The 26,511-nt window shown below is 44.4% G+C and overlaps 1 long non-coding RNA gene and 1 other non-coding gene across 2 annotated transcripts; one reads left to right on the forward strand and one right to left on the reverse strand.

Moving 5' to 3' along the window:
- Positions 1–493: 493 nt before the first annotated feature.
- LOC105721716 (uncharacterized) lies at positions 494–19,946 on the reverse strand. The gene is made up of 3 exons (XR_010341229.1): positions 19,808–19,946; positions 3,424–6,432; positions 494–1,863 (listed from the first exon to the last, which is right to left on the reverse strand). It is a non-coding gene; the product is annotated as an uncharacterized LOC105721716 (long non-coding RNA).
- LOC135273521 (small nucleolar RNA SNORA40) lies at positions 17,427–17,550 on the forward strand. Its single transcript, XR_010341311.1, has one exon. It is a non-coding gene; the product is annotated as a small nucleolar RNA SNORA40 (small nucleolar RNA).
- Positions 19,947–26,511: the final 6,565 nt, after the last annotated feature.

Raw genomic sequence — 26,511 nt, forward strand, 5'->3', positions numbered from 1 at the left:
TGGAGAGTGCTCTTGGCAAAAGGTGGCCTCTGTTCCCTTATTTCGGGAGAGAAGACAGCACTTTACGTTAAAGGTTCTTAACGGGGGTGATTTCACCTCGGGACATCTGACAATGTCTGGTGACATTCAGTCAGGTTTGGAGATTGTTTTTGGTCACCACGTGGGGGAAGGGTTGCCACTGGTATCCAGTAGGTAGAAGCTAGAGATGCTACTAAACATCCTACAACCCACAAGACAATCCCTCACAACAAATAATTATCTGGCCCAAAATGTCATTGGTGCCCCTCTTGGCAAAGCAGAGAGTGAAGGGAGTGGGGAGAGTGTGGTATGAGCAGAGGTTGGAAACCCTGAAGGTCTTGTAGGGAGGGTGACACGATGAGATTGATGTTCTGGAAGGACCAGTTTAGCTGTAGTGTGGAGAACAGAACAGACAAGGGTGGGAGCAGAATGACTAAATAGTGGATAAGTGTAATAGTCCAGCTGGCAGATGATGGTAGCTTGGACCAGGACTTTAATGATGAAGAGAACACTGAATAGATTCCTCAACCATTTAGAAGGTAATATAACAAGACTTGGGATGGGGGTTGGAGCAGAAGGAGGAATCAAACAGGACTCCCAATTTTCTGGCTTGAGTACCTGGATAGTTGGTAATGATAGCTAGTATGTGTCACTCTACCATATGAGGAAACCGAGGCACAGTGAGTAGAAGGGTCATGGTCAGTCCTCACCATAGGCAGCAAGTCTGGCTCCCATGCTCTCTGTCACTTTAAGTGGCCTGTCTGCATAATGGTGCTATTCACTCAGTTGGAGAACTCAGTGGGAACCCAGCTGGGGCCAGGGCTCATGAGCCCACATTGGGTGTACTGAGTTTGAGGTAAGGAAGCGAGCTGGAGGCACAGGCTGAACCCAGAGAAGAAGTGCTCCTCACAGGTGTGTATCCTCACAGGTGTGTATCCTCACAGGTGTACATCCTCACAGGTGTATATTCTCACAGGTGTATATCCTCACAGGTGTATATTCTCACAGGTGTATATCATCACAGGTATACATTCTCACAGGTGTATATCCTCACAGGTATACATCCGCACAGGTGTATATCCTCACAGGCATATATCCTCACAGGTATACATCCTCACAGGTGTATATCCTCACAGGTATACATCCTCACAGGTGTATATCCTCACAGGTGTACATCGTCAAAGGTGTATATCCTCACAGGTGTATATTCTCACAGGTGTATATCATCACAGGTATACATTCTCACAGGTATACATCCTCACAGGTGTATATCCTCACAGGTGTATATCTTCACAGGTGTATATCCTCACAGGTGTGTATCCTCAAAGGTATATATTCTCACAGGTGTATATCCTCACAGGCGTATATCATCACAGGCATACATCCTCACAGGTGTATATCCTCACAGGTATACATCCTCACAGGTGTATATCCTCACAGGTGTATATCTTCACAGGTGTATATCCTCACAGGTGTGTATCCTTACATGTATACATCCTCACAGCTGTATATCCTCACAGGTATATATCCTCACAGGTGAAAAACGTGCCCACCACACAGCAGGGTCCCCAGGAGTAGTTGTTGAATGGGCTGGTAGATTAAGTAACTGGTTAAAAAGTAATTAGGTGTACTGAGACAATCGAAAGACCTTATCTGCAGGGAGTTCCAGGAAAAATGCAAGAACGTGGAGGTACTGGAACTCCGCTCAGTCCAGCCTTAAACTCGGTCATCCTTCTCTCTCCTACCTTACCACAGGTCTTGGGAGGCAAAGTTCAATGTCTGCGAGGAAACTCTTTGAGCTTCCCAAACTTGGAGACCAGAATTCAGTTGTCAGGACATCTTTAGCTAATCAACAACAAACAAAAACTTTAAAAAATACAAAATCAAAAACCTGAGGCGTGCATGCATGTGTGCGCATGCGCACGGGCCGTCCCCAACCATGCGTTCTACCCACCTAGGCCCCTGGGAATCGCTTGTCATCCTGGAGAGTTCTGTATCCTTCTACTGCTTCAGTGCTCACTGAGAACAAAATTAGGAGGCCCGCCTGAGATACGGAAAAGCAGCTCTTCAAAGCTTCTGTCTAATTTTGTGTGGCCACCAGAGGGTCAAAGGCTGGGTGATGGGCCTCACTTTGCTACACAGGCAGGCCCAGGGCTCGGCGGCTTCCCTGGTGATGAGAAAGCTTAGTTTGTTTGTGGGTTGGGGGTTAACGTGGGCAGGCTATTTTCTTGCCTTATGGAATGGCACGCTCACAGTGCACAGCTACATAATGCACAGGGCCCAGTGCAAAATTCAATTTCAAGACAGCAACAGCAAAGCATTAAACCAAGTGTGGGGCCCTTCTGAGTACAGGGCCCTGTATAACTGCTGTGGCATGTTGGTGAAGCCAGCCTCAGAGGGTGGCGTGGGGAACAGAGCAGGGAGCCCACCTCACATTTTCCCTCTGCTGCCTACCGCCCACAGAGAGCTGAACCAGGTCCCAGGAGGAGCAGATCGATTTCAACAGCAGAGTCAGTGCAGCCACAACGGAGCAGAAGAGCACCTTCCAAAGGACAACCTCTTTTCCCTGAGGTATGTAAGAGGAAGCAATCCCTGAAGAGGGGAGACTGGTCTCTCTCTGCTCCCCCAGCTTCCAGCATCAACCCCCCATAGCCAGACGTGCCTCTCTGCCTTTCTCCCTTATGCCTTATACTACCTGTTTGGACTTCCTTACCTTGAAATGTTGCTTTTTCTGTCCATTTTCCCTTTTTACTTAATTAATTAAACAAATATTTGTTGACTGCCTACTTGTGCCTGGCACAGCTCTAGGCCCTAATGATGCAGTTGTATGTACTGATGTAGCCATACTGATGAAAATACTTAAAGTCACCTCTACCAGATGGTAAATCGCTGCTACCCCAAGTTATCCTCCATTCCCCTTTCTCCCACCCCCCCACCTCCCACTGTGGTCATACCAGACTCTTTCCCAGGTCTCTAAGGCCTCCCAAAGATACAGCACCTAAAAGACCTGCTCTAGAGCTATGGGCAGTATCAGCTCTGGTTGGTTGGGAAGCAAAGACAAGAAATCATTTTTGGTGTTCAGGGAAGATGTCTTGCGGAATGTGACACTGGAGCAGAGACCTGAGTGAAATGAGGGAGTGAGTAACGTGCGAAGATCTGAAGCAAGGGGATCTAGGCGAAAAGAATAGCAGATGCAAAAGAACCCCAAGTAGGATCTGGTGCCAGGTTCAAGGACACAAAGAGGCCCATGTGGCTGAAGTAAGGGGAATAGGTAAGGTCAGCAGGAAGCCAGGGAGCACATCCTGAAGGTCTTGCACCTCAGAGTCTGGAATTTGGGTTTCCTTTTAAGTGTGATGGAAAACCACTGGAGAGTTTCAAGCAGACAAGTGATAGGAACTGACTTACATTTTAACAGATCACTGTGGCTGCCGTGAGTGGCAGGACAGGGCCAGTCAGGTGGTCCAGGTGATAGCCCAATGAGAAGTTCCTGATCCCACTGGAGGTCCAGCTGGAGCTTCAGAGAAAGGGATGGTGTACAAGGGAACTTGGCTGTGGCCTCCAGGTCTCCTAGGCAGGGTCTTGTACCGAGGAGATAGAGATTGCGTGAACACTAAGCTCCACAGGGAAAGGAAGCTGCATGGTAGAAGACATGGGTTTGGAAGCTTGCTATGTCAGGTGTGCCTACCTTCCAGTCCATGCCTCGGTAGGGCTGACTTAGCTGGATTTCTCTGGAAACATGACGTATCTTCTCTGCACTTCTGTTTCCCCTTCCGTGAAAACAGAGTTAAAACTGACTAATTATAACACCTACATCGCATTCATTATGTGCACCCACTCTTCTGAGTGTTTTATATACAGTAATTCACTCACTCTTCCCCATAACCCTATGAAGAGATACAATTATCATTCTGTTTTACAGAGAGGAAACTTGAGGGCCAAGATATTAAGTGATTTTCTCAAAACCTTACAGTTTGTGTATGGAGAAGCTGGGATTTGAATCCACGTATTTGGCACCAGAATCCCTGCTTTTAATCATCCCACCCTACCACCTACTTTACAGAATCAGTTAAGACAATGCATATAATTTATCTGGCACAATCCTCAACATTCTAAGACTAAAGACACTTACACAGACTCTCATAGAAACAGTCAAATGTGAAAAGAATAATTAAAAACAAAACAAAACATGGGAGCCCCGGAATCAGAGTGCTTCGAAGATGCTGGATGCAGTACAGTGTGCTATACAGACGGCAGCAACTGAAACAACCTAACTGTCTATTCCGTGAGAATGGATTAATCAACTCCAGTTTACGTATCCAATGAAGTACAACACAGCAGTGAAGATGAATGAACATAGCTAAGTCTCAGAAACAAAGTTGGATAAGGGGAAGAAGCCAGGTTGCTGATGGAACTATACAGCATTGACAACACTTACAAAAAGCTGAGAACATAAAAAGTCTAGGCACTGTTTATGGATGTACATCTCTCTGTGTTAATATACAATACATGTATATTATAGAGAGAGATAATGGGAGAGACGTGAAGTGTGGATGGGAAGGAAACACACGGAGTGGAGAGCTCTGGCAATGAGCGGAGGGGAGGCCCCACATCGATTGTAATTTTATTCCACTGAAAAACAGATCGGAAGCAAATATGACAAAATATTCTCGTTCGTTAAAGCTCAGTGAAGGTAGAGTTTCTGTTTCATAATAACAGCTAATATTTGTTGGGAGCTTACTGTATGCCAGAAGTGTTATGGAAGCTTTGCAGGTATGAACACCATCAATCCTTTAAAGCAATAGGTTATTCTAATATGATTTAGACTCATATAGGTAAGGGAATCAAAGCACAGAAGGCTGAAATAATTTACCCACAGGTGGTGTGGCATTGGATAGGACTCACATGCCAGCAGCTTGACTACAAAACTGTGCTGCCTGCTGGAAAGCATGAAACCTAATGCTTCTATATGCTGACCGAGTGCCAGCACTGCTCAGCCTCCCAGGTGAGTGTTATTGTCCCTGTTTGACAGAGGGAGAAGCTGAGCTGCACGATGGAGCAATAACCTGTCCAACTGTCACTCAGTGGTGGGAGGGAGTGTTGGGATTTGAACCCAGGTAGTTCAGCTCTAGAGTCTGTGCTCTTAACAGTCACACAGAACTACCACATGAGGTGCCATCTCTTATATTATTTCACTATTTTGATGCATGCTTGAAATACATTATAATTTGAGTGTTTTAATTGAAACAAAACTAATTGAAAATAGAAGGAGGTTTATCAATAGCATCAAACAGCGTGGAGAAGGAAGATATTGATAATACCTTTGGGTGTGATCTGGAAGAAATCAGGGCGGCTTTTTCTATTTGCCAGCAGGGCTCAGCTTTCCCTTGCCTCTGTTCCCTTTATTCCCTGGGCCTGCCTCCCTTGCTCATCCTCCACACTGGGTTGTAATCATCTGTTTCTGTCTGTCTCCTCCACAGACTATGAGATTTTTGAAGGTAAGTCTATTTTTAATTTATCTTTGCGCCCCCAAGAGCAGTGCTTACTAAACAGTTGATATAAAATAACTATTGTTGCGTAAATAATGAGACCTCAAAAAGAAGCCAACTGCTTCCCACTCTGCCACCCACTGCACCCCAACCCACATAAGAGCTGACGGCTCTGCTGGTCCTCACTAAGGGAAGATGAGGCTGATCTGACCATAGCTTTCATACAGGGCTCAAGATGTAAGACCGTGGAGGAAGAATGAGAGGGGACAAAAATCAACCCAAATTGGCACAGTGGAAGTGGGTGCTGTGATGAGCCAGGTGCCCATCTGATAAAAATGAAGGCTTCAGGAGAACGGATAGGTTCAGAGAGATAGGGGATCTTGGGTTTGATTGACAGTGCTTGGCTGTAAGACAAGCTGCCTTATGAGGATGTTGCAACACCACGGAATGAGTTTTCTGAACCTAAACAAGGCAACAGAGGCATCGCAGAAGCTGCTAAAAAAACAAGAAATTAAATGGACAGACCTAGCCTTATATTACCGCCCCTGCATCAGAAACTGACATATAGTTCCCTGTTTATGGATGGATTTTTTTTTTAATGCATGGATACAAAATGTTTTCTTTCATTTTTCTAATTTAAATCTAATCTAAATCCCAATTTAAAACTTTTAGTAATAAAAATTCAAAAAGGTATACCCATTTGGCTGTGGCAGCAAAATGCAATGTGAAAACATTTCCAAGAATAAGAAACTGAGATTTCTCAGGAATGCAGAGTATTTGACTCTTTGAGCTTAAAATTCTTCATCTGTTAGCTTGTATTTGAACATGATTGGTTAAACATTTGCCTTTAACCCCTGTTTTACTTTACTGTGAGAGTTTAGCACTTCCCGAAGAGTTAGCCATGTCCAGTGAAAAGAGATAATTGAAGCTATAAGCGAGAAAGACAAAGAAAGAGGAAGTCAGACATAAAAATTATTAACTTCTTATATTACCTCTATTTTCAGAAACCTTCTGAGTGGATATGCACAAAATCTATAGATACCGTGAATATACAGATACTCCATTCACTAATTTCTGAGATTTCTATTATTCCCCAGGGTATTTTCAAACTCTGGATAAATTTGCAAATTAAAAAGTTATCTGACAGTTAAAATTATATATATCAACCAGAGTCACACACTAGGGCCTTGATAACACTGCTGTGGTCATCTCAGCCATGACAACTCTGAGATAGATGAACCACAATTCTAGTCTTGAAAAGTGTAGAGTTGAAGGATGTTTTATGGTGGGCAAGCCTATGCAAACCTAACCCAAAGTCTAAGGAAGCTGATAGGCCAAAGAAAGAGGCTAACAAATCCAGCTTCTTAGAAAGAAACATTTAGTAGGGACACAATGAAAGAAGCCATGTCCGTGTCTTATTTGGCCACTAGAAAAGATGGTGGATCCCCATACCATTCCCCAACAGACCCAGGGATTATATGTCACAGGGGAGGGGCACACCTGCCTCAGAGGGAATGGGTAGAGATTTGGCCTAAGGCCAGGCTTTACAGTAAGTACGGGCTCTTACACAAAGAACAATAGATAAACTGGAGATCCAGAAGGCATTCCCGGAACTGGGGTTAATCAGAAGTCAACCTGGCAGATTAACATCCAGGATGGAGCTGCTTTAGTGTCCACAGAGGATTATTAATCTTAATTCTCTGCCAAGGCTTTCATCTTCAGAGAAAGGGAATGTGCTATAACCGTATCTTTTATATATCTAATTAAAAACTATTCCTTAGAAAAGGGAGGTCTTTTTAGCTTATTGTAAAATTTCCCATTCCTTGTGTTAATTAAGAAAAAAGCTAGCCAGAATATTTTTAAGTAATTTTCTCTCCTTCAAGCTTCTAGACAAAAACAAACCTCTGTGTTATCTTGGGTTCCTCTGGCTCCCTAACCTCCCACACCCAGGAGGCTGCCAAGTGCCGTCAGTCCTGCCCTTGCAACCTCTCTTCTGTCGTCCCCACCCCTCTCTCCTGCTGCCGCTTCCTGAATTAGCCTCCTCGCTGGCCTTCTGGTTTCCTGTCTGTCCTCCTCCACTCTGTTTCCCCATTACTGGTAGATTCATCTTTGTCCAGTGCCTGAAACATAGTCATGGCTTAGAAATGCTCATCAACTCTGAAGCTCTGATTTTTCCAACATCTTATTTGGAATTCTGCAGGCATCCCTCCATCCCATACATGAAGTCTGAACTCTTTAGCCTGCCACTCCAGGCCCTCCCTCACCTGACACCAGACTACCTGTCCTTGTCACCCACCTGCTCTCATCAGGGAGCTTACATTCTGGACATGCTAAGGGCCTGCTTCTAGTGCTGTCCTGCTCCTCATCCTTTGCTCATGGTGTTGTCTCTACTTGCAATGCCTTGTCCCCCAAATACTACCTATTCAGCAAGACTCAACTCCAGTGCCACCTCCTTCTCGAAGCTATTCCCGATCCCACACCGCCAGGTACATCCTCTCCTTCTTCTGCACTCACTTAGCACTCTCTGCCTCTCATGTGGAACATTTAAGTACGTGTCATTGTACATAGTTTGAGAGCAGCATTTGTGTGCATTTGTGTCTTCAGTGCAATGCCACACGTAAAGTATACAACAGGATTCCTGGTACGCAGTAGGTATTCAATAAATGTGAGTCTCTCCTTTCCGGTAGACTTTTTAAAAGATGAACCACTAAAAGCTCATGGCAGCCACAGCAGAACTTTTCTTGAGCAGCCCAGGGGGCTTGTGTTGTGTCTGCCTTCTTATTTTAAGGAAGGTGACATGACATAGCAGAACACGGCAGACCTGAGTCTGAGTCTGGGCTCTGCCATATAGTACCTTAGAGATTTCAGAACTTTTGCTTAACTTCTTTTTTTCCTTTTTTTTCTTTTTTAAGGCAGAGTCGCCCTCTGTCGCCCAGGTTGGAATGCAGTGGCACAATCTTGGCTTACTACAACCTCTGCCTCCTGGGTTCAAGGGATTCTCCTGCCTCAGCCTCCTGAGTAGCTGAGGCTACAGGTGCCCACCACAACACCCAGCTAATTTTTGTGTTTTTAGTAGAGACGGAGTTTCACCATGTTGGCCAGGCTGGTCTCAAACTCCTGACTTTGTGATCCGCTCGCCTCGGCCTCCCAAAGTGCTGGGATTACAGGTGTGAACCACTGCGCCCAGCCAACTTCTTTACATATTTCATCATTAGGGTAGTTTCTTATTATTATATTAGAACTGTAGAAATTAGGTTTATAAAGCAAGGAGACCCCCTAAAGAGAAGGACTCAAATAAGATAGAAATTGCTTGTTCTTTCACATAATGACAAGGAGATGGACGGACAGACGAGGGCAGGTAGAAGACTGTCCTCCCGCCATCAGGGCCTCAGCTTCATTCCGTTCATCTTCTCCGCAATTGTCCAGGTGAACTAAAGCTTACTCATCAGCTCCACAATCACGTCTCTTTCTAATTCACAGGAAGGCAAGCAAAGAGAAAACAGTGCCTTTTATCAAGACTTCATCCCTAAAGTTGCACAGCCACTTTTGTTCCAATTCTATTGACTAGAACTATATGACCGCACTTAGCTACGAGGGAGGCTGAGAAAGGCTTAGCAATCCTGAGCCTCTGATTCTTCAGTCATGTTATTCAGCAATAACTGGGAAGCCACATACATTATCAAAACTCAGAGTAGGAAGGTTCTGTTACCAAAATAAAGCTAAGAATGAATATAGGGGAACAAGTACCCCAGTCTTTGCCACACCTACCTCACAAAGCTGTTGCAAAGATTAAATGCTAAGATTGGAAAACCACCCAATATTATGTGCGGCAAAGTAAATATTCATTCCTCCTAATTTATATCAGTCTTCCCCGCTTGTCTAGCAGCTTTCCACACATAGCAAGCTCTCGCTATGTTTTTGATGAATGACTCCTTACCTAAATGAGCTCATTTGGAAGGCCCACCATTGCTAACTTGATAAAACCATTTGTAATTTGCTTATAACTGTTGTATGAAAGCTTGCTGCCAAAGTAGTTTACTGTTTAAGTATATAGGGAGCTCTCTTTCTACATCATCAATTTGCTAACTGAATGGAATTATGCTGAATACTCCTAAGCCTCAAAAATTCCCAAACGAACCGGACTAACATTATTAGCCTTCTACTGGCTTAGTATGTGATTGCTAAGCTACATTTTATGTGGATCTCTGCTGTTTCTCCAAAGAGCAGATAGCACGTGAAGTGATCCATGCCAGCCCTTCACATTCTTTGGTTGAGCACTTATGCTTAGACTGTCTCCAGGGACACCAGGGTGGAGAAGTGAATGGGCAGGGCAGTGGGGGTTCTGCCCTTCTGGAAGCCCCAGGAGAAGCTGAGAGCCTTAGGGGAGCCCTACAGCTGGAGGTCTCTGCAGCCTGTGACTCCTGGGAGAAACGTACACGGAGGAAGGCTGTTCCAGACTGAGAGTGGGTAGCTCAGCTGTCAGGGATACCTGGGATGTTTCTTCCCCACGTTAAGCACTTAGCAGCCTCAAAATCCATTTCTGTTTAGTTTGGGCCTGTTGCTAGGGCTCTAGTGCTGTAGCCTGTTGCCTTAGTCAGTGGAGTCTCAGACTACTTTGCCGGAAAGTTCTTCAGCAGTGACTCAGCAAAAGACTTACAATGTCTAGAAACTGTCATTTAAAGCAACTCCCAGAGCTCTGGGAAACAGAGCAAACTGACGTAAATAGAAAAGCAACTTCTGGATGGCTAGAGAGAAGCAACTACTGCCTCATTAGATGCAGGGTCCAGAGAATGCCCAGGAAATGACCAGCAAAGGGTGCAAACCTGCCCCCACTCCCTTCTCAAACAAACCTTGTGAGAACCCAGTGCAGCCTTCCTGGGGGAAGGAATCAGGGTAGTTGTGAGCACCAGCCAATCAGCCAATCAGCACCAAGGCTCTAATAACCCAGATTACCCAGTTCTGGCCTGGCAGCTTGTCCTGTCTGTTTTCCTCCCGCAGCATCATCTCCTCACTGGAAACAACTTCCCACTCCCTCCTCTTCAGTTCCATCAGAGGAGTTCTCTACCTTCTTGAAAGCTCAGGATTTATATACTGAGATATTTCCTGAAATTGGATTGTGCCAACCAAATCCCTCATAATCTGCTCTTGGCTAGCTAACTGGACTTAGTCTAGTATCAAGATTCCTGGCAAGAAAATATATTTTTAATTATGTCTGTGTAATGTGTGTTTGTGTGTAATCATATGGGTGAATATATAGATATATGTGTATGTGTGTATATATAATTGCATGTGTGTGAACATAGATGTGTATATATGCACATATGTATATGATGTGTTTAGGGATTTCCCGAAACATTCATTTACTCAAATAATATTTTGGGATGCCTTCTATGTCTCAGGCATTGCTCCAGGTACAAGAACACAGCAGTGAAGAACACAGACTAAGAACCTTCCTTGATGAATTTAGGGCAGACCCACAATAAATAAATATTATATAGTATGTGGGTATCTGTACAGATACTATGTGCGCGTGTGCACACGCACACACACACACACACAGTGGCTGGCACACAGCAAGTTTTCAATAATTAGATGTCCATTAAAAATAATGAGAGCAGCCAGGTATGTTGGCTTATGCCTGTAATCCCAGAATTTTGGGAGGTGGAGGTGGGAAGATCACTTGAGACCAGGAGTTTAAGACTAGCCTGGGCAACATAGTGAGACCCTATATCTACAAAAAAAAATTTGTTTTAGTTAGCTGAGCATGATGATGCATGCTTGTGATTCCAGCTACTCGGGAAGCTGAGGTGGGGGGATTGCTTGAGTCCAAGAGTTCAAGGCTGCAGTGAGCTATGATTGTGACACTGCACTCTGTCAGCCTGGGTGACAGAGCAAGACCCTGTCTCAAATAAAAATAAAAATAATGTGAACTCATATATATTGAGTGTTTATTATGTGCCACGTGCTCTTTTAATTCTTAATAACCCTATAAAAGAGGAACTATTATTATCTTCATTTACAGACAGAAAACTGAGGCAGAGAGAGAGCATACAGCTAGGAGTAGGAACTTGCAATCTGAGCCCAGACACTGTCTTCAGACCCTTGCTTCCTTATTCTTCCTCTTGAAAATGGACTGCCTTTATAAAAAGGCAGGCTGTAACTGCTCTATGTCTGCCAGTGCTATTCTAAGAAGAGCCAGTCTCAAGAAAAAGTCTGGGTCAAAGAGAAACGCTGAGCTGGTTTAGCAACACAACTGTGGAACAATTTTGACCTATGTTGCCTGCAACATGATTTTTCTCTCCAGTTCTGCTTTTATCTGACAGCAGGAAAGAGGCAAAAAAAGAGAGAGAGAGAGAGACAGCCTTTCCTCAGGTAAATCATAAGCATAGTTTTAAGTGTTTCTTGTTTAGAAAAAGAAAAGACAAGGCTAAGTGATCTCAATATATTTTTCCACCATGGAGCACTTGAGAGAGAACATAATTCCTGTTGATTCTCCAAAGAGTGAAAGGAAGAGGTGGCGAAAGGAATTAGAAAAAAATACCTCCAGAAGCGTTCTGATTACTGGTTCCCCTACCTCAAGCCTTTGAGACCCACTAGACAAAATAAAAGTTTCTTATAAGGATTTCAGGAATCAAGATGCTAAAGAGCTTCCAAGGGCCTTAAATGGAAGGTTTAGCCTAAAATGATTCAAGGTGAGTTATTTTATAACCACTATATTTTAGTTACTATTTACCGAGCACCTACTCTGTACAAAGGAGCTTGCTAGATCTCTTATAGACATTATCTCATTTAGAGTTAGAAATGTGTTATGTGCATGAGCTTGAAAGAAACTCAGAAATTGGCTGGCACAGTAGTTCAAACCTATAATCCCTACACTTTGAGAGGCCGAGATGGGCGGATCACTGAAGGCCAGGAGTTGGAGACCAGCCTGACCAACATGGTAAAGCCCCTTCTCTACTAAAAATGCAAAAATTAGCCAGGTACGGTGGCACACCTCTATAGTCCTAGCTACTCGGTAGCCTGAGGCAAGAAAATCTCTAGAATTGAAAAGGTGGATGTTGCAGTGACCTGAGATCACACCACTGCACCACTCCAGCCTGGGCAACAGAGCAATACTAAAGAAGGGAAGGGAAGGAAAGGGAGGGGAGGGGAAAGGAGGGGACAGGAGGGGAGGGGAGGAGAAGGGAGGGAAGAACGGGGAGTGGAGGGGAGGGGGGAGGGGAGGGGAAATTGATAAGGGTTCATTAATGGGAAATAAAAAATAGAACAAATTCTACCTGTGCAATTATTTAAATCTTGTTCTAAACAGAATATCGATTTTACACAGTCATTGCTATGCCAAGTTAACATTTTTTAAGTTAAAAAGGTGAGAATAGGAAAACTTAATTCTCCCATTTATGCCTACGACAAACCCCTCTGTACGGCTTATCATACTGTCCTCATCAAAGTACATTCATTACCTGTTTAGTGTATGAGGGGATAACAGTTTGATACTGGAGATACAAAAAACTGTAAGGATATGCTAATATGATAAAGAGAGTCTAAAACTCCCCTGTGAAAATAAGCTTGTACAAACGGAGCATCGAGAGGCCAGGGAATACAAAACTTGCCCTAACTGATACTAAAATATATTGAGAATCTCAAAAAATGATATGTAAGACATAGATTCTATCTTTGGGGATCTTGTAGTGGGGTTTGGGAGATGGAACTTCTATGTAGGGATGTACAGGGCCAGGCAGACAACCATGCTCAGAGTCAGATGAGCAATATGGGTGGGAAGAGTGGAAGTTTAGAGACCAGGGGGCTCTTTGGGAGCTAAGGATACCAGGAAAAGCCTCAGAGTCATACAAATTGATTACTTTTTAAAAATTCTCCCTTCTGGATTTTAGAATCAACTCCTTGTTTTCTTTTCTCCTTTACCAAATCACCAGTGTCTTCCTATCCAAAAGCCATGTTGGTCTTGAACCTAGCCTAATAATCTCCTGTTTTTAGATAATGAATGTTTTAATCAGTCAGTTGACAGTATTGAGTGAGTCCTAGTGTGTACAGATGGCAGTAAACATTGCAGGACAAAAGGCCATGAAGGAAGCCGAGGCAGCAACCTTCATCCCCCAAACTGAAGTGGATACTTGCTGCGGAAGCTGCCTGTCTCACAAGAACTGCCCTTTCTCCTGGTACAATCACTGATACATAGGCTGCACCCCCACCTCCACCCCGCCCCCGCTAGCAGACCTTTTCTCTACTGCATAACCCTGCTTTGGCCATAGTCAGACACCAGTTCTAAACTGAGCCAACTTCAAATTCTGTCCTGAGAAACGCTGAACCTGATTTTCATTGAGGTTGATTCACATTACTAGCAGGGTTCCAGGCAGAAGGGTCACAAATTCCCACTACTAAGGCCTTTAGCATGGCCCCGGTTTCTGTCCTTCTCACAGTTTAGTTGCTTATTCAATAATTTGCCCTCTACAGGTGCCGTAGTATTTCTTTTTTTAGAGATAGCATCTCGCTCTGTCACCCAGGGTAGAGTGCAATGGCACAATCACAGCTCACTATTACCTCAAACTCCTGGGCTCAAGTGATACTACTGCCTCAGCCTCCCAAGTAGCACATAGCTGAAACTATAGGTGCACGCCACATGCTTGGATAATTTTTTTTATTTCTTATTTTGTAGAGACAGGGTCTTGCTATGTTACCCAGCTGGTCTCAAACGCCTGGCCTCAAGTGATGTTCCTGCCTTGGCATGGCAAAGTGCTGGAATTACAGGTGTAAGCCACTGTGCCTAGCCTATATTTTTTCAATAAATGTCCTCCCCCCATTATTTTTTGCCAAAACCAACTACAGTCAGTATCTGATGTTTTCAAATAAGAAGAAAATTAAATAATTTATGAATTGTTTCTGGAGAGTATGCTGTGAATTCTAGACCTTCAAGAAAAATGTAATGGGTCATTTTATTATAACGGGGTGGAAGTGAAGGAGGGCTCTACCCTGTATTTGAAGATGTGAAGTTAGCAATGCTTGCTAAAAAGTAGCAAAACAGCAATAAATAAATTTCTTGTGGTCAGCTAGGAACTGGAAAAAAGGTTTTGGAGGACCCAGTAGCTGGCACCATAAGCAATTTGAAAGAAATGAGAAAAGTTGAGACCACGGGTTAGATGGCTGTTTTGAATGCATGAGGAAAACCTGATGTAAGAGAACAGCAAACTGAGTCCTGTAAGTCTCTCCTATAGGTGTAAAAATCAAAGTCAAGATTGTAATACAATCCCACTAGCTACTAGCCTAAAATCACAAAAACCAAGTTCAGAAATTTATGTTTCAAGCTATTGAATTATACCTTCACTTGCATGTATAGACTAGGTTTCATATGGAGATACAGCATGATTAGGAAAAAGTAAAATCCTAGTGATGGAAATTGAGATATATGGGAGGAGTCAGAGGAACTGGGAAACCTAGGCCTTCAAGCCTCTCTGAAATATTCCTGCATTGCACCCCCATTCCCACCAACCAGAAGAAACTAACAGTTTAGCCCACTGGGCTCTACTGTTCAGCCATGCCCACTGTATGGCCAGCATTTGAACTCTTCATGGACTGGAAGGGGTTATGCAGAATCGGTGCAGAGAAGAAAGAAGTTATACACAGAGACTAGCTAAGGAATATCATTAAGACTGTGGATATTGTGTTGGCATAGATTTTGAGGATAGGCTGTGTTATTAGTGGTTTCATTTACTAAGTAATCCATAACCTGATGAATGTCAGATGGGATCTCAATATAACTAAAAAAGGAATGAAGATTACCCAGCTGTCCAGATTTAGAAAACAATGGCTGTGTGATGTAACCTTGGATTAAGTAGTTGGTGTGAGTTTGCATTATAGTTCATTGAATGTGTGGTTGTCAGGTAATGTTGAACAGGAGCATCTTGGGACATATGGGATGAAGTGTAGTGTGTGTGTGTGTGTGTGTGTGTGTGTTTAATGGTAAGCAGCTAAAAAGGAAAATGTAATAGTCACCACATGGAGGTGGTGCCTGATGCCTAATGCCCTCTTGAGTACAGCCCCTGAAACTCAGAATGGGCCCATAAAGCCTTTGTCTATTTTATGTGACATCCTGACACCTCCCACCCTCTGTTCCCACCACCACAATAGCTGGATGCAGTGATGTACCAAAGGCTGGGCAAGGGAAGCAATCTGCCTGGGGAAAGCAATAAGGAAGTCTGTAGAGAATTTAAAAACAATAATAAAGTCAACTAGAAGTCAGTCTGCTTTCTATTATCACCATGTGCCGGCAATTCTAAACAATGTCAGTGATAAAGTACTCCTTCCTGAAAAAAACCTTTTGTGAATCGAAGTTCTAAACCACTGTTTTGTTGCTATTGAGTTTTAATACTATGCATGTAAGCTTCAAATTAGCACTTTTTAAATTATTTATCCTTTATAGCTTGCATTCTACTTAGAAGTTAATTCAAACTCCCAGTTACACAGTCATGCCTCAATGCCCAGGGACTCAGCCACGCATGTTTGTTTTGAGTAAGTTCCTGACAGTTTAAAAATCATTCGAGCTCACTTCATGTGCCCAACCCCATGGTGCCACATACTCCTGCATCTAAACAGTAGATTCAAAATAAGCAACAATATCACAGTGATTACAGAAATGAAGAAACAGAATTTGAGTTACTTTAATTCCATCATTCTGTGAATGCCAAGAGAAATGACAAAAGATGCTGCTCTTATGCTGCCAGCAAAAATCAAAAGAGCAATGTACAAATATCTTGATCATTATCACCAGGAACTGGACATCTGATCTAAAGCAATGGGTAGAATAATATTAGTGCTTGCTAATATTCAGACATGAATGCTGATATTTTTATTGAAACATAACTGTACATATTTATTGGGTACATGTGATATTTTGATACATGCATACAATGTGTAATGATCAAATTAGGGTATTTAAGATATCCATTACCTCAAAAATGTATCATTTCTTTATGTTGGAACTATTTCACATCTTTTCTTCTAGCTATTTTAAAATATACAATAAATTATTATTAACTGTAGTCATCCTACAGAGATATTGAACAGTAGGACTTATTCCTTCTATCTAACTATATGTTTGTACTCATTAACCAGCCTCTCTTCATTCCCCCTGAACATCTCTTCCCAACTTCTGGCAACCGTCATTCCACCCTCTACCTCCATGAGATCAACTTTTTTAGCTTCCACGGATGAGTGAGAACATGAAATCTTTGTCTTTCTGTGCCTGGCTTATTTCACTTAGCAAGTTGACCTCCAGTTCCATCCATGTGGCTGCAGATGACAGGATTTCATTCCTTTTTATGGCTGAACAGCATTTCGTTGTGTATCTACACCACATTTTCTTTACCCACCTATTCATCAATGAACGCTCAGATTGATTCCCGAATAGTGCACGTGGGGTGCCGGTATCCTGTTGATATACTTACTTTTGGATTGCCTTCATTTGGATACATACCCAGTAGTGGGAATGCTGGATTGTATGGTAGTACTATTTTTAGTTTTTTGAGAAAACTCTATACTGTTTTCCGTAGTGACTATACTAATTTACATTTCTACCCACAGTGTATAAGAGTTCCCTTTTCTCTGCATCTTCATCTGTATTTGTTATTGTCTTTTTTTTTTATAATAGCCATTCTAACTGAGGTGAGATGATTTCTCATTGTGGTTTTTATTTGGATTTCCCTGATGATTAGTGACGTTGAACATTTTTTCAAATACCCGTTGACCATTTGTATGTCGTCCTTTGAGAAATGTCTGCTCGGGTCTTTTGCCCATTTTTAATGGGATTATTTGGATGGGGGAGAGGTTGCTGTTAAGTTGTTTGTAACTCTGATTTTTGTAGAAAAAAATTTTTGGAACTTTTAACTAAAAATAATAAACACATATGATGACTGCACTTCTGCTTTTGTTTAACTTGTGGACAAAGACTTACAGATCGGTGCAAAAAATAAATCCTCTTTTGCAACCCAGAAGTCATTGTTCAGTATGAGTTTTGATACATACAAGAAGGGATATTATGATTTAATTATCATTATGATATTATCACATAAAATGATGAATTTTCTACTTTTCTTAAGAAATTTATTAACTGTGTCAGCATTTGAAAGCTACTAGATTCACTTCCTAAGACGTGAAAACATGGCTGGCATTGTAATTTCTCAAAATTCTTGTGAGATGAGATTTTTGTGATTCCCTGCCAAATCTATCCTTATGTTTAAAACTTTTTCTATTTATTTGTATGTTACTTCATATGAAATAAATTTTTTAAAATTAAAATTAATAAAAAATATGAGCAAAGATAGAGTGGTACACCTTGTTATATTGACTATTGAGTATAAATAGGCAAAGATTTTTTTTTTTTTACCAGGAACATCAGCAAAGGGGAGCAAAGATTAATTTTGATGAAATTATTTACAAGTTTGCTATAGTTACAGCCCGAAAATGAAAATTGTGATATATTGTTATCATTAATTACTGGGACAGACCAATATGAAAGTCTAAATTTATTTTACTTTTTTCCAAAAAAAAATGTAATAAAAGGGTTATTTCATTACTTTTCCCTTTATTATGCTGTAATATGTATTTTGTATCTTATTATTTATATATTATGAATATGACTGTATATACACAGTTTAATAAATTTTTTTTCACTGTTTGCATTTCTTTCCTGGCATCATCATCATTAATATTAACTGTATTTCATGATTATTATTGAAAATAACTTTGTTCGGGGGGTGTTACAAAATTATTCACTCCAGGTATCTAATATGCCAGACATCTCACTAGTTGGCTGATCCAGGGCACATGATTGACCAAACTGAGGCCCCTCAACTCCCTCCCCAGGAAGGTGGAGCATAGCTCTGAGCAGCTGGGGGCCTGATTCAATGGAAGCTGAGTCGTGTGATCAGCAGCACCATGGAGGCCATGAACTCCCACCATGGAGGCCCTAGAGCTGCCCTGCTCTGACTTTCCCACAACCTCCTTGGGTTGTGAGATACCCCAGAGTCATTCCAGTGAACCTCCCTTCTGCCCCTTTTGCCTTTAGAACCAGGATCCGTTTCTACTACTCGAAGAACTATTTTTCCACAAGGAAGGACCTACTGGTAGAGGAGGAAGAGTGGCATGGGAAGGGTACAGCAGGGCAAGAACTCTGCCAGCCAAAGCATCTGAAATGCGAGCACCCACCCATGCTCCGCTGCTCGCTGCCAGGACGACCCACAGAGACGCCTGCCACCACAGAGTGGGGTGTGCAAGTGGGACACAGGGAGGGACGGGAGTAGAAAGATGCCTGAAGGGGAGGCTGCCTGTGCACCGGGAGCCCCACACTTCCCTTCTCCCCCGGGAAGCCTCCTAGCCAGGCTCTTTTTCCAGCCATCTAAAGATGTGGGCTGTGCCCTGCTGAAGAAGTGACATCAGGCCCTAGGTGGCTACTAACACTCTCAAAACGTCTGATATCCATGTTAGATATAAGCTGTGGACATCCACAGAACGGTCTACCCGGCCTGCTTTCAGCCCCACAAGTAAGGCAAGAGTGTCCTGATTCTTACATGTCCCCACTCCACTGACTTCAGCTAACTAATCCAGGGATGGTCTCTGACTCATGCTGAATCAATGAACTTCTTCCCCAGGAATTTTTAACCGGGCCTCGAGAAAATGAGCAAGGTCAGACTCCCTCTCATAGGGGAAGCTATGGCCAGTCACGTTACCACTAAGCTGGACTGCAGTCACAAAGAGACAGGCAGAGATACACAGAACAAAATAATAGGTGGCATTTGAGTCTTGTTCTAGCCACATCCTCGAGCCTTGGTTGTTTTACATGTCTCAGGATTCTTAGAAGAATAAATTCCTTGTTTTGCTTACTGAAGTGCAGTCCTGGTATTTGCAATCGAAGTTACACAGATTGTGTGACCCTTAAATGTGCTGGGCTACTTTTTGAAAACAAGAACAAAATTGAGTCATCAGAAAACATGAGCAGTCACCACACTGATCCACCTGCCAGCTGTGACTTGTGATTGTCATACCTGGCAGTTGCATACTTGAGACTGTGCTGTGTCTGGTTTCACTGTGCTGCCTGTACTTGGGGGACCAACCAGCTGTGGGCAGAAGCACCTCCAGGAGGGCTGGGGTGGCTGTGCCCACCTGCAGCTCCCACCACAGTTCATTCTCAGGATGGGGTCCAGCTGCCTGGTCCTGCTTATCTAAAGACCCCATATACCCCACTGTTGCTTCCTGCTGGATTTCTTCTCTCCATGCTTTACCCCCTCAGGGCGTACCTCTCACACGGAGGAAACCCTCTTCTCTATCCTGATTTAGTGGGAGAGAGACGTTCAGCCTTCAGGGATCTGTCTCGTGGGGTCCAGAGGAGACGAAGAAAGGAACTGATATTTCCCTGCACCTGTGATGTGCCTGGCACTTTTATGTAGGCCATCCCATGTAATCCTGACCATAACCATGTGAGTCAGGTGTTGTTATCCTTATTTCACTTGAGAGCTCAACCAGGGTGTTATTCCTCTTGTGTCTGCAAATAGCACATGTCCTTGGCAGCCACCGTTCTCTTCCACACCCATTTTTCAGCCTTGTTTTCCACACAAGCAGCAACACAGTTAGAAAGCCAGCTACTGCTGACTCCTGAATGTTACATGCCAGGGGAAGTCTCTATTTTCATACCAAACCTGGTTTCCTGGTGGGCACACAAATTGTTGCCTGCTAAAATAGCAACTCTGGCAAAAATGTCTCCGATCTGCTTAGATGTGCATCAAATTAGCAGCTGGCCTTGCAGTTAAACCAACTGACTGTTTCTAATGACCTGGAAACAAAACTCCCTTTAAAGCTACCAACTGTTGGCCTAGAATCATCAGCACCACTAGAAACATGGGGCCCAAAAGCAAAGCCTCATGATGTCTTTGGTTTGTTTCAACTCCACCCTTCTCCCTCACTATTCCTTACTCTCTTCCAGCCCCTGCAGGCCAGGACAAGACTGCCTTCATGCATACACTGCACGCACCAACAGTTGTAGATGGTGTCAGCCGAGCGCAGGCTCGGGGGCATGGTCTCTGCCTTCAGAAAGGGGAGATGCTCGACTCCTGGCTGTCTCTCTTGCACGGCCCATGCTCTCTCTACACCCTCAGCCTTTAGCCATCAAGACCAGAGTCACAAGATCAGTTTCCATAGGCACTTTCAACAAAAGTTGACAGCACTGTCATAGGGGATCCCGCAGGTCACAATACAAACCGTTGACATTTTCTCAAACACGATGGGCTGTCTCGAAACTTTTGTGGCTGCTGCTCCATTTGGCTCAACATTCTTCCTCCCTGGGTTCTCCATGCAGCTCACTCTTCACCTCTGTCTGGTCTTTCCTGGAGGGCCATCTTCTCACTGAGGCCTCCCTAACGACCCTAGTCTAACTGCACCCAAGCACTGTACCCTCACTTTCCTGCTTCGTCTTTTTCTGTAGCATTTATCACGATGCTTACTACATAATCTGTCTCTCCCATGCCTCCACCAGGCTATAGGGGCCATAACGGCAGAGATTGTCTGTTTTGTTCCCTCATGCATCCCCTGTCCCTAATGTGGCCTAGCTTATAGTAGGTGTCCAAATAAATATCCATTGTATACTCGAAACACTTGGACGTATTAATCCTCACGACAAACTTGTTAGATAGGTACCATGATGATGATGATAAAGATACTGATTCTGCTCATTTTGCAGATGAAGCTGGAGTACGGAGAGGTCAAGGTGCACAGCTAGTAACAGGGAGCTTCCTGAACGTGTACACCCATGAGGCGTGGCCTCACACCACACTGGCAATCACTGCAGTGCTTCTCACACTCTGTACAATGTGGCAGAGGCTGGTGGGAACTGTGACAATTGGAAAATGCATACCCTGCCTAAAAATATTCTGTTTTTTCAAGATCCTGTTCTGAATCAAAAAAAAAAAAAAAAAACTGCTTGCCTTATTTAGCCTTCAGGCCACAAGTCAGATGGGGATTAACTCAAAGTAGGCATTCTAGACAAAAATAGGATTTTATTGGGTTGGGAAGGAAGAAACATTTAAAGAAAGATCACCCAACCAACCTCAGGTGTTGAGGAATCCATAGGTATTTTTTGGTTGACTATTTTCCCTTTGTGGCAAGAAGGTCCATGCTAAGGAAGGGACCCAGGAGAGCCATTTGAACAGTAATCTTGTGGGACCCTCTAGCTCTTTTAGCAACAGAAGCAGTTAGAAGAACATGAAAGAATCTTCCTGGAGAGTTGATTGCAGGGGCCATCCAAATGATAGGCAGGCTGTGGATTGCCACAGGTTGATCTGGGACAGTAGCAGCTTCAGAGAAGAAGGACCCAGCCACAGAGCCATGGACGTGTACATTGTCCTGGCATCTTCCATGGCATTAAGGGATCTCACTGTGTGCCCTCCTAGACCTCCCAGAAATGATCCATTTCTTTGGTGGTTGGGCAGTTTATGATTAAGACCCCACGACATCCCAGCTTGCTTCAGCCCCCAGCCATCTCACACCAATTGTCAGTTCTGGAATTATAGTGTCAGCCAAAGCCTCCAGAAATACCTTCAAACAAGGTGACTCTGAAGCCACAAATATTTGGTGAAAGCCACAGGCTACATTAATATCACGACCCACACTGTAGGAAAGATGAAAGAGAACCATTTCTCTTTTGTGAGGCAGCTGCAGCCAAATAATAACTGGCCCAGTCTCTCCATGCAACTGAAAATGGCTAGATGCTATCCATTCCTTCATCAGTCACTCCGTAACCATGGGCTGAGCACCTCGCGTGTGCCAGCACTGTGCTGTGGAGTGGCACAAACAGACATGAGACAGGGATGTCCCCACACAGGGTGATCAGCACTGCGTCAGATGTGTGGCTGGAAGCCGTGAGAATGCAGGGGAGGCAGCCGCACCCTCTCTGAGGTCTGCTGTTTACTGGGGAGAGAAAGAAGCAAATCAGAGCCAAGTTGGGTAGGGTTGTGTGAAGGGAGTCTCCGAGGGGGTGGCAGGTGGACAGGTTGGAGCAGACAGTTCCTTCCAAAACAGGAAGGACCATCAAGTCATCACAGTGTCCAGCCCTGGCATGGGCTGCCCCACAGGCAGGAAGTGCCCTAGAACCCAGAAATGCTTCAGTTGAGTCCTGTTCTTCATCCACCCAGGCTGGGATAGGAGTCCTGTCTTGGGTGACGTCCAAGTGAACTTCCTTCTGCCTGTGAAGTTTCATCAATTCCATGGAACAACAGAAGAACTTGCCTTTGCCTAACTCTGCATCTCACTGAGCCTCTGCATCTGCAAGTGAGTGCCACCAGTTTCTCTGCACACCGTGGTTAAGATCTTGCCTGGGCCCTCTAGTCAGACATACTTGAGTTAAGATTCACTTCCGGGCTGTGTGGACCTCGCAGAATTTACTGCCTCTCCTGGAGTCTTTGTTCCCTTGTCAGTAAAATGGAGTGGTGTCTAACTCAGGGGATTACTGGAAGGATGAACTGAGGACAGGCATTGTGTTAGCACAGAGTATTCGATTAGATGTTCTACCAAGAAATGGCACGGAAAGGTGCTTTGCAAGCTAGATTGAACAGTGCAATTTATTTATTATGATTTTTGTTACATGTAAGCTCCACAAGAGCAGGGATTTTTGTCTGTTTTGGCCATAGTTTTACCCCAGAGCCTAGGACAGTGAGTGGCATATAATAGGCATGCAGTAATATCTGTGGAATAGATGAATGAATGCTAGCCAGCCCAGGAAGAGGTATACAACCCGAGAACTCAGCAGGCAGAAAACGCACTCCTCCTTTATCTGACTAGGACTGGAGGCAGCTGCTGCTCCACATGGAGCGGCCCCCAGCCCCCAAAAGCCTGACAGCTTGCGGGGTGAGGGTGTAACCCTGGCTACCTCTCTGGAGCTCAGTTCTCCCCATCCCCCCAAGACCTAACACTTCCAGAATGCTCTCTAGCCCAGCTACAGGCTGGATGGCACGTGCACATCCCTGCTACATCTGAGCCGGCTATTTTGGATCTGAGGGTGTCAGGACATAAAAGGACCAGTCTTGGAAGTTGTGGTTGAGACATGGGCAGAGAGTCCTGGATTCTCTCCCCACGTCTAAGCTGGAGCCTGAAATAGCGGAAAGATCTCAGAATAGCTTCTGGCTTCACCACAATTCCAGGCTGGAGCATAATACACACCAGAGAGGGGCCAAATATGCAGCTTGCACAGGCAGCTCAGGGCATGGGAAAGTCCTTCGGGGTGGAAAAATAAGAATCACAGCATGAAACCTAGGAAGGTCCTTGTTCAGGGAAGAGTGGCAGCACCTTCCGAGGCTCCAGTGGTAGGGCCAACAGGTGGTGACTGGTGTAGGCAAGGTCATGGAGCCAGCAGTGTGGCCACAGCTAGTTGTGGTTAGCCCTGGAGAGCCCTGGAGAGGAAGCCTGTAAACATCCAGGGGGGTTCAAAAGTATTTGACTCCTCACGCCTGTAATCCCAGCACTTTGGGAGGCCGAGGCGGGTGGATCACGAGGTCAAGAGATCGAGACCATTCTGGTCAACATGGTGAAACCCCGTCTCTACCAATACAAAAAATTAGCTGGGCATGGTGGCGCGTGCCTGTAATCCCAGCTACTCAGGAGGCTGAGGCAGGAGAATTGCCTGAACCCAGGAGGCGGAGGTTGCAGTGAGCCGAGATCGCGCCATTGCACTCCAGCCTGGGTAACAAGAGCGAAACTCCATCTCAAAAAAAAAAAAAAAAGTATTTGACTCAACAAGGATGTGACCTGCCATGGCCCTGAAAAGGGCACCAGGGCCTTACAATCACCAAAAGCCTCATGTGCCAGGCATTGGGTTGTGCATCTTAAAGACCTTATCCTATTTTGTTCTCACCATAAGTCTGAGCAAAAGGCATTATTACTCTCACTTTACAGGTAAGAGCACTGAGGCTCACAAGCATTAAGAAACTTGGCTTAATGAGTAAGTGGTAGAACTGGGATTTGAATGCTGGTCTGTGTGATTCCAAGCAGCATTTTAGCAGGGCCTTCATGAAAGGGTAGAATTTGGATATCTTGAGAGGGTACATGGTAGTGAAGAGGCTGTGATTCCAGCCCTTGGGTATTTGAAAAGAGCCTCCTGAAGCCACTGTGAATGCTGGTGATGTTACCACGGCCCCAATAGTTTAACATGGGCAGAAATGAGGGCTGGAGAATGCTGAGCTCTCCAGATGGCCTGGCAGTACAAACCCTGCTCCTGGGGCAGGCACCCCATCTCCAGCTTCGGAGGGAGCCTGTGGGGCAGCCCAGCTCATGTGGGCCCACTCCACGTGCTGCTTCTGCCTTGGGAGTCCCAATCGCTGACTCTAACAGGGGCTACATCTCCCTCCCAAGATCTGGGACTCTTCCTCAGGGATACTGTGCTGCTTTTCAGCAATAGCCATGGTACCTGTAGAAGAGGCTGTGGGAGGAGCATATGAGAGAAAGAACTCAGACTTAACCAAGACCTAGCTAGCCCCACCCACGTTCTCATCCTGTTGCCCAAGCCCCTCAGTCCAGCCAATATGTGAGCACTCCCTGTTGCTATGCTCTCTCCCCTCTTAGGCACTGGCATGCCTCTAGAACTGTGCTGGGTAGGTAGACACTGGGGACTGTGTGGTCAAGGAGGAGGCCACCACCAGGGGGCAGTGTGGAGCAAAATCCCCATCTGCCATCTCACTAAAAGCTTTTCTTTTTCTCCTCCAAAGTCTCAAGATAAAACAGCTGCGCGTCAACATATTCCAGGGAATCCATGAGCTTTTCATGGAGAATCTTTGTATTTGTTGTTTTCATTACTATGCTAAGTTAAACATTATCTGAATCAGCCAGATGATATCTTACAATTAAGGACTGCACTTCAAACCTGTCCTTGGCATTTGGCAGTAAGCAGCAGCACTTCCATTGGCATGAACAACTGAGTAAAAGCACAGGGCCAGATGCAGTATGGAAATAATGAGCTTGCTCCACGTGAGGGCCACGTGGTATTACTGTACCGCGCTTTTGTGGTTATTCAAATGGAGCTGACTGGTACCTGGTGCATGGCAAGCCGGATGCTGAAGAACTTGAACCATGGCGGTCATTTTATGAGCGGCAATCATCTTTCAGCAAAGCCACCTCCTTCATTAAGTTAGATTAGAGACACATTTAACTTTATTGTTGTGATCGTTTGATGATATTTAATCTGTACATTTATTTTAGTCTTAGAGTCGTATAGTTTAGGAAGTTATACCTAGTTTTATATATGTACATATTTAAGTAACATCATAAAACTAACTTAACACTGATGGCCTGTGAGCATTTTTTTCTTGTAACTTACATTCCAGCTGTGATCACCCTGAAGCCTGGGTAAGGCACCCACAGCAGTTAGAGAAGGGAATGAAAGAGCAGCTGTGAAAAAGGGAATGAAGGCGGGCTGTGAAGGGCAAATTCATGTCCCCCTTTAGAGAGGTGGAAGCAGAGGACACCATGGGAAGGAGTCTGGACTTGGAACCAGAAGGAGCGAGTATCGTTTTGAGTTTGGCCATTTTGTAGCTGCCACGTCAATTCTCTGGTCCATGGCTTCCTTTGCATACCTGCTTTTGCTTCCACAGTTCAGCTGCAAACTGCTTAGCAGCCTTCCTGTCACCCTTGCACCTCAGTTTATCTGCTCCCCTGAGCTGGAGGGGTCGGGGGCTGGTGAGGGATGAGAGGGTGTTCTAATCAAGAAATAGCCTTGGCCTGCACAGTCCTGCCCAAGGTGTCTGGCTGGTGCCAGCCCTCAGCACGCTCCTCCAATTAAGCTATTGGTTACTCTCCAGCGAGTCCATTAATAGACACCAGGGGCAATTAAGCAGCAACCCACGGCAGGCCCTTACTGGAAAGAGGCCAAGCTAACCCATGTTTGCTTGGATATTCGTTCCTTATCCGCATGCACAATCTACATAGCTCAATCAGACCAGAGATTGTGCAGGTCTGGGGTTAT

The sequence above is a fragment of the Aotus nancymaae genome, unplaced genomic scaffold (assembly GCF_030222135.1).
Source record: "Aotus nancymaae isolate 86718 unplaced genomic scaffold, 86718_ANA_hifiasm-v0.15.2.pri h1tg000007l, whole genome shotgun sequence".
NCBI classification, from domain to species: Eukaryota; Metazoa; Chordata; class Mammalia; order Primates; family Aotidae; genus Aotus; species Aotus nancymaae.